The 12,429-nt window shown below is 40.5% G+C and overlaps 1 protein-coding gene across 1 annotated transcript in view; it reads right to left on the reverse strand.

Moving 5' to 3' along the window:
* Nucleotides 1-5,841, reverse strand: part of BLVRA (biliverdin reductase A) — a 55,550-nt gene extending 49,709 nt beyond the window's left edge. The window contains exon 1 of the mRNA XM_029233003.1: nucleotides 5,735-5,841. The gene's annotated coding sequence lies outside the window, so the exon portion shown is untranslated. The remainder of the gene's footprint in view (nucleotides 1-5,734) is intronic.
* Nucleotides 5,842-12,429: the final 6,588 nt, after the last annotated feature.

The following is a 12,429-nucleotide window of genomic DNA, read 5'->3' on the forward strand; positions in this document are numbered from 1 at the left end:
AGCGACTCCTACATACCTGGTGAATGAGAAAATACCCACATCAAAACAGGTAAGAAAGGCTGGGCCAAACAACAAGGTCCTACTGTATAACACAGGGAACTATATTCAATATCCTGTGATAAACCATAATGGAAAAGAATACAGAGAAAAAGAATGTATATGTATGTATAGCTGAATCACTTTGCTGTACAGCAGAAATCAACAAAACATGGTAAATCAACTATACTTCAATTTAAAAAAAGATCTTTACAATGAAAACTGTAAGACATGAATGAAAGAAATCGAAAAAGACCCAAATAAATGAAAAGATATTCTTTGCTCATGGATTGGAAGAATGAATATTATTAAAATGTCCATACTACCCTAAGTGATCTACAGATTCAAAGCAATCCTTATCAAAATTCCAACGGTATTCTTCACAGAAATAGAAAAAGCAATCCTAAAGTTTGTATGGCGCCACCTAAGATCTGAGACTGTAAATCTAGAAGAATACATAAAGGGTGAGCTCCTTCACATTGGTCTTGGCAATGATTTTTTTGGATATGACACCAAAAGCAAAGACAACAAAAATAAAAATAAACAAGTCGGACTACATGAAAGTAAAAAGCTTCTGCACAGCAAAGGAAGCCACGGAATGGGAGAAAGTATTTGCAAACCACATATCTGATAAGGGATTAATATCCAAAATATACAAGGTACTCATACAACTCAATGGCAAAAACCACAAACGCAATTTTAAAATGCACAGAGGGACTTCCCTGGTGGCCCAGTGCTTAAGACTCTGCACTTCCACTGCAGGGGGCATGGGTTCGATCCCTGGTCGGGGAACTAGATCCCACATGCCACGCACAGCGGCCAAAAAAATTTTTTTTAAATGGGCAGAGAAACTTAATAAGCATTCTTCCAAAGACATACGAAGGGTCAACAGGTACACGAAAAGGTTTTCAGCATTCAACATCATTAATCATGAGGGAAACTGAAATCAGAACCATAAAGAGAAATCACCTCACACGTTAGGATGGCCATTATCAAAAGAGTTAACAAATGCTGGTGAGGGTGTAGAAAAAAGGGAACCTCTGTGCACTGTGGATGGGAATGTAAACTGGTATAGCCACTATGGAAAACAGCATGGAGATTCCTCAAAAAATTAAAAATGGAACTACTGTATGACCCAGCAATCCCACCTCTGGGTATATATCCAAAGGGAAGAAAATAATTATCTTGAAGAGATATATATGTACTCCCACGTTCACTGCAGCATTATGACAACAGCCAAGACCTGGAAACAAGCTAAGTGTTGACGGATGAAAGGAAAAAGAAAATGTGACCCATATACAGTCAGCCCTCCATATCTGAGGATGTGAAATCCACAGATAGGGAGAACCAACTATATTCACTATACTATACCATTTTATATAAGGGACTTGAGCATCCAAGGACTTTGGTATCCACGGGGGCTCCTGGAACCAATCCCCTGCAGATACCAAGGGATGACAACATATGGAATATTATTCAGCCTTAAAAAAGAAGGAAATCTTGTCATTTTTGACAACATAGGTGAACCCGGATGGCATTATGCTAAGTGAAATATGCCAGGCAGAGAAAGACAAATACTGCATGGTATCACTTATATGTGGAATCTAAAAGAAAAAAAAACCCCACCAAACTCACAGAAACAGAGATTAGAAAAGTGGTTCCCAGGGGCTGGGGTATTGGGGAAATAGGAAGAGGCTGATAAAAGGGCACAAATTTTTAGTTACAAAATGAATAAGGTCTGAGGACCTAATGGTAACTATAGTTGATAACACTGTCTTGAATAACTGGAATCTGCTGAGAGTAGAACCTAAATGTTCTCACCAAAACCAAAACCAGTAAACATGTGTGTTAATTTACTTGGAGAGAATACTTTCATAATGTATCCGTGGATCAAATCATCACACTGTATAGTTTATCTCAGAAATTTTGGTCAATTAGACCTCAGTAAACCTGGAAAAAAAAAATCCTGGAGTAGCTAAAACAGCATGACTTGACCTTACTGCTTGAAACAGAGTCAGAGGTCAGAAGCAGCAGTGCCCTGCGTGTGTTATATGTTTTAATTTTCAGAAACATTTTTTGCCTACCTCCTTTTCCTCCCCTGGTAACCCTTAAGAGTTAGAGCCCTCAAACTTTCATTCTACAGAGGCAGAAGACTTTAGATCACACACTACTGGTGGTTCTGGTGGCTCTCCATCGGCCCTGCTCCCACCCCCTCGGGAGCTGGCTGACCTCCCCAGGCTGCATCACCTGGGTTGCTTCACCCACCAGCTTCCACTAGGGACTGGCCAGAGGAGGAGCTCTGTGGGTACAGGAGGGGAAAGGTGTAACAGAGAAGAACAAACCTGACTCCATACTGGACCTATTCCTTTAGCTCTCACCTTTGCACTCTGCTACCTGTGCTTCCTTATGCTGGCTCTACTTCTTTGTAAAAGAATGTTGCCTACAGCCTGAAATATACATGAGAGCACATTCTCAAGGCTCTACCTCCCAGGCTTGACCTTTAAAGGTATAACAATTTTCGTTCATACAGAGAGAAAAAGTTGCACAACAGCGAATCACATTCCTCTTGTTGGAGGTTTACAGCAGACCTACCTGGACCGCTGCAAGAACATCCCCTTCTCGGTCTGGCCCACCAAGAAGTTTGCAACGATCTGCTACACCCCCTCCCCTCTGAAGCCTGAATTCTAACTTGGGGGTAAGATGGTTCTTTGGGACATAAGTCCACCATCTTCTCTGTCTGCTGGCTTTCCAAAAAAGCTGCTATTCCTTGCCCTAACACTTTATCTCTCAATTTAGTGGCCTGTCATGCGGCTGAGCAGTAAGAACTTGGACTCGTAACAAAGGGAGAGGCTGGTGAACTTACCCCCCATCTGCTGGGCTGCTGCTCTGACAATGGCCGCATTCTGCCAGGGCCACAGCAGCCCTGGAGGGCGGCTCCTCCTCCAGTTCTCCCACCCACCCACCCACCCGGCCCCCACTTCCAAGCTCTGGTATCCCAGTCCCTTCCCTGCCCCTTCCGGCCAGCGTGGGGATGGCACCCCGTCAGCCGTCCTCCCCGGGTGTCGCACTGTAATTTGCTGGTTCCCCGAATCCTACCCCCTCTTCTATGGAATCCCCTCAAAAGTGTCTTGCATTTTTGTGGTTTTTTCCTGTTTCCATCCTGATATACCTGCCCACCAAAATCTCACCGTAAGTGAATCGTACAGCCAGGACTAAACAGCTTCCTTAGCTTAAGCTCTGCCTCTCTTTCGATCTCAGTCCTTCTCCTACGTGCAAACTGGAATGTGAACCTCTTTAGTGCACGTCATGAATAATTTAGCAATTTCCGTTAACCCAAGTGGTCTCAACCAACACTGCTGATTGTCATGAGGAGAAGTGGGGGGGGTGGGTGTGAGCCAGCATGCTGCTAAACATCTTCTAATACACGGTACGGCCATCCCCCAACAAAGTTATCCAGCCCCAAATATCAACAGTGCCAAGGATGAGAAACCCTGGATTACTCCTCATGCGGAATGAACCACAGCTGTGACTTTCCTCTTCTCCGAAATGCTCTCTCAGATGCCTATAACCACTGCCCCAAAGCCAGGCCACTGGCAGAAGTACGAGAGAAGGATTAGGGAGACGGTGACCTTGTTGGATGAGGCCAGGTGTTGGCCTGAGAGGTCCAAAGGTTAAGGTAAAAGCGACCCTTGCCCCCAGACTGGATTTTCCTTTCTTGGAGGGAGCTGATACTTTGGGGCCTACCAAGGAAAATAAAATGGCTACATGGGGCAAAGGTCTGGAAATATACACATCAAAATCTTAACTGCAATTATGTCTCTGAGTGGTGAAATTTTTAGCGATTGTTTCTTTTTGCGAATCTATATATTTTAAATTTTCCTATAAAGGTAAGTTAACATTTTTATTCAAAACTCTAAAAAAAAGTTATAAATTATGCCATATTCACTGACTCCATCCCTCCCAGCCCCAGTTCCTCAACTGAGTAAACTTTCACATGGTAATATATCAGGGTGCTCTAATAATGAAGTACAGAAAACTCTCTTTCTAGCTAATTATAAGGAATGGCTCTGCTTCCTCCAAGGCCATTCATATTTGAGGAATGAATGAAGGAAGTATGTTGCAAATGACAGGAACAATGCAAATGACCAAGTTCACTTTCCTAGAGACAAATTTGAGACTCCAGTAGAAAAACAATATAGACCTGCAATGTCCTATAAGGCAGCCACTAGACACACACTTTTTTTAAATTGAAGTAGTACAGTGGATTTACAGTGTTGTACAGTCTCTGGTATACAGCAAAGTGACTCAGTTATACACATAAATACATTCCTTTTCGAAATATTCTTCTCCATTATGGTTTATCCCAGGAGGCTGGATATAGTTCCCTGTGCTGTACAGTAGGACCTTGTTGTTTATCCATTCTAAATGTAATAGTTTGCATCTACCAGCCCCAAAATCCCAGTCCATCCCTCTCCCTCCCCGTCCCCCTTGGCAACTATAAGTCTGATCTCTATGTCTGTGAATTTATATCCGTTTTGTAGGTAGGTTCATTCGTGTCATATTTTAGATTCCACATATAAGTGATATCATATGGTATCTGTCTTTCGCTTTCTGACTTCACTTTGTATAATAGTCTCTAGTTGCACCCATGTTGCTGCAAATGGCATTATCTCACTCTTTTTTATGGCTGAGTAGTATTCCATTGTATATATGCACCGCATCTTTATCCATTCACCTGTCGATAGGCATTTAGGTTGTTCCCACATTTTGGCTATTGTAAATAATGCTGCTATGAACATGGGGTGCACGTATCTTTTTGAATTATAGTTTTGTCCCGGTATGTGCCCAGGAGTGGGACTGCTGGATCATATGATAATTCTATTTTTAGTTCTCTGAGGAACCTCCATATTGTTTTCCATATAGACACACTATTTAAGTGTAAATTAATTAAATACAGAACATTTCCATTTTCACAGCAAGTTCACACTTTATTTTTTCCCCTTGACTTATTTTCTGTCTTACATTACCTCTGCTCCCAATATCTGGTTATATTTATTCTATGCTGACTTGTTACTATTCTACGTGATTCTGTTGCAAACTACCTTAGTTCCTTTGTGGAACAATTCGGGGTTATCAGTACTTTGAAATAGCTGTGTCTAGGTAACCCTGTTGTTGCTGGGAGCTCAGCCTTAGTTTTTTTTTTTAAGAGTGCACTTAATTCATGTAACCCTCAGAACAACATCTGAAATAATAAGATTTTCCAGTTTCCAAAGAGGAGAGCGCGGCCAGGAGAGCTTAAGGGACCTACGCAGGGTTCCTACCGAGGAGCACAACCCCAGCGCGGCGGGTTCCCGGATTCCCTTCCGGCCGAGTCCGCAGCAGGAGCCGAATACCTCTGCATAAAAACCCAAACCATCACCATTTTACAAATGAAACATAGATATAATGTTTTTAGTAGTTGGTCTTTGTTTACTTGAGACAGGCCCTCCCTGGGGAGCACGTCGGGACCCCGGGCCAGCGGCGCCTCCAGAACGCCAGCTCCGCGCCGGGCCCGGGCAGGGCGAGGTGGGCGGCGCCGAGGGCTCGTGGGCCCGGCAGCGGGGCGGGCGCCGGGTCTCGCACTAGCATCAGTTTCCAGGCTCCTGCTTGACGGTTTTAGAAAAGCCCGACTCGACCCAGATCCCGCCGCGCACCTTACCTGCCGCTGGGCACAAAGCTCGAGCTCTCCAAGCCGCCTGCGGGCTCCGTGCCACCACCCTGAGCAGCCGGGCAGGAGCGCGACTGGGATTGGCTGCCCGGCTGCGGGACTCGGGGGCGCGGAGGGAGGGAGCGAGCCGGGGAAGGAGGAAGAGAAACGGGGCGGCGGAGTGGGGTGAGGGGAGGGGTCCCGCCTTCAGCCTGCTCCGGGGACTGCACGGCCCCAGCACTCCGCTGGCCTATGGAACTCGCAGGACTGGCTGTGAACTTGTCCGGGCAGTGTCTGCAACCCAGCTCCTGCCCTGTCCCTGCGCGAGTGGGCCGAGGGCGCGCGTCCACAGGGGAGGGGGAGCCCTAGGCGCGTGCTCCCGGGCCTGTAGAGGCGTCTGGGGCTGTGCTCGGGTGTGCCCCGTCCGCCAGTGGTGCGCATCGCAGCCCAGTCCTCCGGCCCCACTCACACCACGTGGAACCCGCTGGATCCTTTTTGGGTTAGTAGCCCCGGCCGTGGTGGAACAGGCAGAGAAGCCTCTCTGTCTCTCTCTGTCTCTCTTTCTCTCTCTCTCTCATAAAATACACATAACATAAAATTTCCATCGTAACCATTTTTTAAGTGTACAGTTCAGTGGTATCAAATACGTTAACATCCTTGTGCAAAAATCACCTCTGTCCATCCCCGTAACTGTTTTCATCTTGTGAAATTGAAGCTCTATCCCCATTAAACAATAACTCCCCGTATTCCTTGCCCCCAGCCCCTGGTAACCACCAGTCTACTTTCTGTTTTTATGATTTTGACTATTCTAAGTACCTCATATAAGTGGGATCATACGGTATGTATCTTTTTCTGACTGGGTAATTTCATTTAGCATAATGTCCCCAAGGTTCATCCATGTTGAAAACATACTGCAGAATCTCTTTCCTTTTTAAGACTGAACAATATTCCATTGTATGTATATCCACATTTTGCTTATCCGTTCATCCACTGATGGACACTTGAGTTGCTTCCACGGTTTAGTTATTACGAATAATACTGCTATGAACATGGGTGTACAAATATCTCTTTGAGACCCTACTTTTGGGGTATATGCACAGAAGTGGAATTGCTGGATCATATAGTAATTCTGTCTTTAATGACTTGAGGAAACACCATACTGTTTTCCATAGTGACTGTACCAATTTCCACCAGTAGTACACCAGGGTCCCAATTTCTCCATGTCCTTGCAAACACTCATATTCTATTTTTTTGATAGTAGCCATCTCATTGCAGTTTTGATTTGCATTTTCCTAATGATTGGTGATGTTGAGCATCTTTTCATGTGCTTATTAGCCATTTGTATCTTTTCTCTGGAGAGGTATCTATTCAAGTCTTTTGCTCATTTTGAATCAGGTTGTTAAGTTTTGTTGTTAAGTTTTAAGAGTTCTCTATATATTCTGGATATTAATCTTTTGTCAGATATATGATTTGCAAATATTTTCTCCCATTGTATGGGTTGCCTTTTTACTCTGTTGATGCACAAAATTTTAAAATTTTCATGAAGTGCAGTTTGTCTATTTTTCCTTTTGTTACCTGTGCCTTTGGTGTCATGTCCAAGAAATCATTACTAAATCCAACGTCATGAAATGTTTTCTTCTATTGTTTTAGGTCTTACATTTAGGTCCTTGATCCGTTTTGAGCTAATTTTTGTATATGATTCTTTTTTATTTTTGGCCGCGCCACACAGCATGCAGGATTAGTTCCCCGACCAGGGATTGAACCTGTGCCCCTTGCAGTGGAAGCATGGAGTCCTAACCACTGGACCACCAGGGAGTTCCCTATGATTCTTTTTCATTGTGGATAACCAGTTTTTCCAGCAACAGTTGTTGAATAGACTGTCCTTTCCCCATTGAATGGCCTTGGCTCTGTTGCCAAAAATCATTTGACAACATTCAGGGGTTTATTTTTCGGTTCCCTATTCTATTCCATTGGTCAATATCTCTGTCTTTATGCCAGTACCACACCATTTTGATTACTGTAGCTTTGTAATAAGTTTTGAAATCAGGGGTAAAGTTCTCTGCTTTAGCTCCTTTTCAAGATTGTTTTGGCAATTTGGGGTCCCTTGAAATTCCACATTAATTTTAAGGTGGGTTTTTCTATTTCTGCAAAAAACATTGTTGGAATTTTCACATGGATTGCTTGGAATCTGTAGATTACTTTGGGTATTATTGACATTTTAACAATATTAAGTCTTTCACTCCATGAACATGGGATGCTTTTCCATTTATTTGTCTTCTTTAATTTCTTTCAGTCTATGGCCATACCACCCTGAATGCACCCGATCTCATCTAATTTCTTTCAGCAATGTTTTGTAGTTTTCATCGTACAAATCTTTCACCTCCTTGGTTAAGTTAATTCCTTAGTATTTTATTCAGCTTGATGGTGTTATATATATTGTTTTTGTAATTTCTTTTCAGATAGCTCATTGTCAGTGTATAAAAATGCAACTGATTTTTGTGTGTTGGCTTTATAACTTGCTACCTTGCTGAAAATTTATTAGTTCTAACAGTATTTTTTTGTGGGTTTGGGTTTTCTATATATTAGATCATATAATCCATGAACAGAAATAACTTTACTTCTTCCTTTCCAATTTGGATGACTTTTCTTTCCTTTTTTTTTTTGCTTAATTGCACTGTCTAGAATTCCAGTATTGTGTTGAATTGAAGTGGTGAAAGTGGGCACTCTTGCCTTTTTCCTGGTCTTAGAGGAAAAGCTTTCAGTCTTTCACCATTGAGTCTGATGTTCACTGTGAGTTCTTCATAAATGGCTTTTATTATGATGAGGTAGTTTTCTTTTATTCTAGTTTGTTGAGTATTTTTATCATGAAAGGATGTTGAATTTTTTCAAATGCTTTTCCTGCATCAATTGGAGTGATCATGTGGTTTTCCCCCTTCATTACATTGATTGATTTTCATATGTTGAACCATCCCACTTGGTTATGGTGTATAATCCTTTCAATATGCTGCTGAATTCTGTTTTCCTAGTATTTTGGTGAGCATTTCTGCAACAATGTTTATAAGGGATATTGATCTGTAGTTTTCTTTTTTTAGGGTGCCTTTGTCTATCTTTGTTATCAGGGTAATAGTTGGCTCATAGTTAGGGAGTATTCCCTCCTTTTCTTTCTTTCTTTCATTCTTTCTTTTTGCAAATTTGAGAAGAATTAGTATTCTTCTTTAAATGTTGGTAGGATTCACCAATGAAGCCATCAGGTCCAGGACATTTCTTTGTGGGGAGAGTTTTTATTACTGATTCACTCTCCTTACTAGTTATAGGTTTGTTCAGACTTTCTATTTCTTCATGATTTAGTCTTGGGAGGTTTTGTGTTTCTAGGAATTTGTTCATTTCATTTAGGTTCTCCAATTTGTTGTTGTACAAGTGTTCATAGTACTCTCTTACAATCCTTTTTATTTCTGTAGAATCAGTAGTAATGTCACTACTTTCATTTCTGATTTTAGTAGTTTGAGTCTTTTCTCTCTTTTTCTTAGTCCATGTAGCTAAAGGTTTGCCAATTTTGCTGATCTTTTCAAAGAACTAACTTTTGGTGTCATTGATTTTCTCTATTGTTTTTATATTCTCTATTTCATCTATCTCTGCTCTAATCCTTATTGTTTCCTCTCTTCTGCTAGCTTTGAGTTTGTTCTTTTTTTTCCAGTTCCTTCTGTTGTAAAGTTAGGTTGCTGATTGGAAATCTTTCTTGTTTTTAATGTAAGCATTTATAGCTATAATTTTCCCCCTTAGCACTGCTTTTGCTGAGTCCCATAAGTTATGGTATGTAATGTTTTCATTTTTATTCATCTCTAAGTATTTGCTAATTTCCCTTATATTTTCTTTTTTTGTTCCATTGGGTGTTTAAATGTATATTGTTTACTTTCCACAGTTTTGTGAATTTTCCAGTTTTCTTTTTTTATTGATTTCTAACTACGTCCACTGTGGTCAGAGAAGATATTTTGTATATCTACCTTTTCAAACCTACTGAGACTTAATTTGCAGCCTAACATATGGTCTATCCTGAAAAATGTCCAATGTGCACTTGAGAAGGCGTAGTCTGTTGTTGAGTAGAGTGTTCTGTGTATAACTATTAGATCAGTTGGTTTATTGTGTTAAGTCCTCTATTTCCTTAGTTATATTCTGCCTTTTTTTTTTAGCCATTATTGTGAGGGGGTATTGAAATCTTCAACTATTGATATTGTTGTAGAACTGTCTATTTCTCCCTTCAATTTTATCAGTTTTTGCTTCATATATTTTGATGTTCTGTAACGAGGTGTGTATATGTTTATAATTGTTAAATCTTCTTGCTTTACTGAATCTTTTATTAACATATAATGTCCTTTTTGTTACTTATAGTCTTTTTTGATTTAAAGTCTATTTTCTCGATATTATTACAGCCATATCTGCTCTCTTTTGGTTACTATTTTCATGGACTATCTTTTCCCATTCTTTCACTTTCAACGTGTTTGTGTTTTTGGATCTCAAGTGCATCTCCTGTTAACAGCATATAGTTGCATCATTTTTTTTTTAATCCATTCTGCCAATCTGGGTCTTTTGATTGGAGAGTTTAACCTATTTACATTGAAAGTAATTACTGATAATGAGGCTCTTTTGGGTTTGGGAGGGGTTGTTTGTTTTTTTAATATTGATTTTTATTCCTTTATTTGGCTGCATTGGGTCTTAGTTGCGGCACGTGGGATCTTCGTTGTGGCATGCGGGATCTTTTGTTGCGGCGTGAGGGCTTCTCTCTAGTTGTGGCACACGGACTCCAGAGCACACGGGCCCAGTAGTTGCGGCATGCGGGCTCTCTAGTTGTGGTGCGCAGGCTCCAGAGCGTGTGGGCTCAGTAGTTGTGGCACATGGGCTTAGTTGCCCTGCGGCATGTGGGATATCAGTTCCCTGACCAGGGATTGACCGTGTTTCCCCTGCATTGGAAAGTGGATTCTTAACCACTGGACCACCAGGGAAGTCCCGAGGCTCTTTTCTTATTATGCTAGTTGTTTTCTACATGCCTTATAGCTTTTCTGTCTCTCATTTCCTGCATTGCTATCTGCTTTTGTGTTTGATAGTGAAATGTTTAAATTCCTTTATCATTTCCTTTTATGTATAGTCTATAGCTATTTTTTTGTGTGGCTACCATGGGGATTACATATAACATCCTAAAGTTATAACATTCTAATTTATACCAGCTTAACTTCAATAACATACAAAAACTCTGCTCCTTTACAGCTCTATCTCCACCTCTTTCAGTTGTTGATGTCGCAAAATTATATCTTTATACATTATGTGCCCCAAAACATAAACTAACAATTATTTTAAATCATGTAGAAAACAAAAAGTGTGGTTACAAACCATTGTTACAGTGATATAGCTTTTATGATTGCCTTTGTATTTATCTTTACTGAGATCTTTATTTCTCCACACAGCTTTAAGTTACTGTCTGGTGTCCTCATTTCACCTTACAGGACTCCCTTGAGCATTTCTTGCAGGGCAGATCTAATGGTTACAGACTCCCTCAGTTTTTGTTTATCTGAGATTGTCTTGATTTCTTCCTCACTTTTGAAGATAGTGTTTGCCAGATTTAGGATTCTTACTGATATCTTTTTTTTCTTTTAGCACTTTGAATATATCAGCCCACTTCTGGCTTCCAAGTTTTCTGATGAGAAATTTGCTGATAATCTTCTTGACAATCCCTAGTATGTGATGATTTTCTTCTCTCTTGGCTGCTTTTAAGATTATCTCTTTGGCTTTTCTAAGTTTGATTATATGTATCTTGGTATGGATCTCTTTGAGTTCATTTTACTTGGAGTTTGTTGAATTTCTTGGATGTTTATATTCACGTCTTTCAACAAATTTGGGAAATTTTCAACCATTATTTCTTCAAATATTCTCTCTACCCCTTTCCCTCTCTATTATTCTTCTTGGACTCCCACATACATATATTCTTCTGCTTGATATTATCCTGTATGTCCCTTAGGCTATGTTTGCTTTTCAATTTTTTCTTTCTGTTCCTCATACTTGATAATTTTAATTGTCCTGTCAAGTTCACTGTTTTTTTCTGCTTGTTAAAATCTGCCTTTGAATCCCTCTCATGAACTTTTTATTTCAGTCATTGTACTTTTCAGCTCAAGAATTTCTATTCAATTTATTGCATTTTAGGCTTTCTATGAATTGGTATTTCCATTTTGATCACACATTGTTTTCTTGACTTTTTCCACATCTTCCTTTAGTTCTTTGAGCATCATTAAGAGAGTTGTTTTAAAGGTTTGCCTAGTATATCTGTCTTTAGGTCTTTTTCAGGGACAATTTCTGTTGATTTCTTTCCTTTGAATGGGCTGTACTTTTCTGTTTCTCTGTATGCCTTGTGATTTTTTTGTAGAACTTTGATTATTTGAATCTAATAATGTAGTAATGCTGGAAATCAGATCTTCCCCCTTCCCCAGGGTTTACTGATTTCTCTTATTGTTGTTGTTTTTGTTTATTTATTTTTTAATTGTTGTAGGTTGTCTGTGTTGTGAGGATCAGCCTAAGGTGTAAATTTAAGGTCTTCCCAAATCTTTCCTGAGCCTTTGCCTGGGCATGTGTGCTCACATTACAATTTTCCCCCTTATATGCAGTTGTTTTTTATGTCCTAGTCTTTAATGTCTGGCTCCCAAAGTGGGAAAAAGCAAAAACGG

Source organism: Monodon monoceros, unplaced genomic scaffold, assembly GCF_005190385.1.
Source record: "Monodon monoceros isolate NGI ecotype Baffin Bay Population unplaced genomic scaffold, NGI_Narwhal_1 Super_Scaffold_2, whole genome shotgun sequence".
Taxonomy (NCBI): domain Eukaryota; kingdom Metazoa; phylum Chordata; class Mammalia; order Artiodactyla; family Monodontidae; genus Monodon; species Monodon monoceros.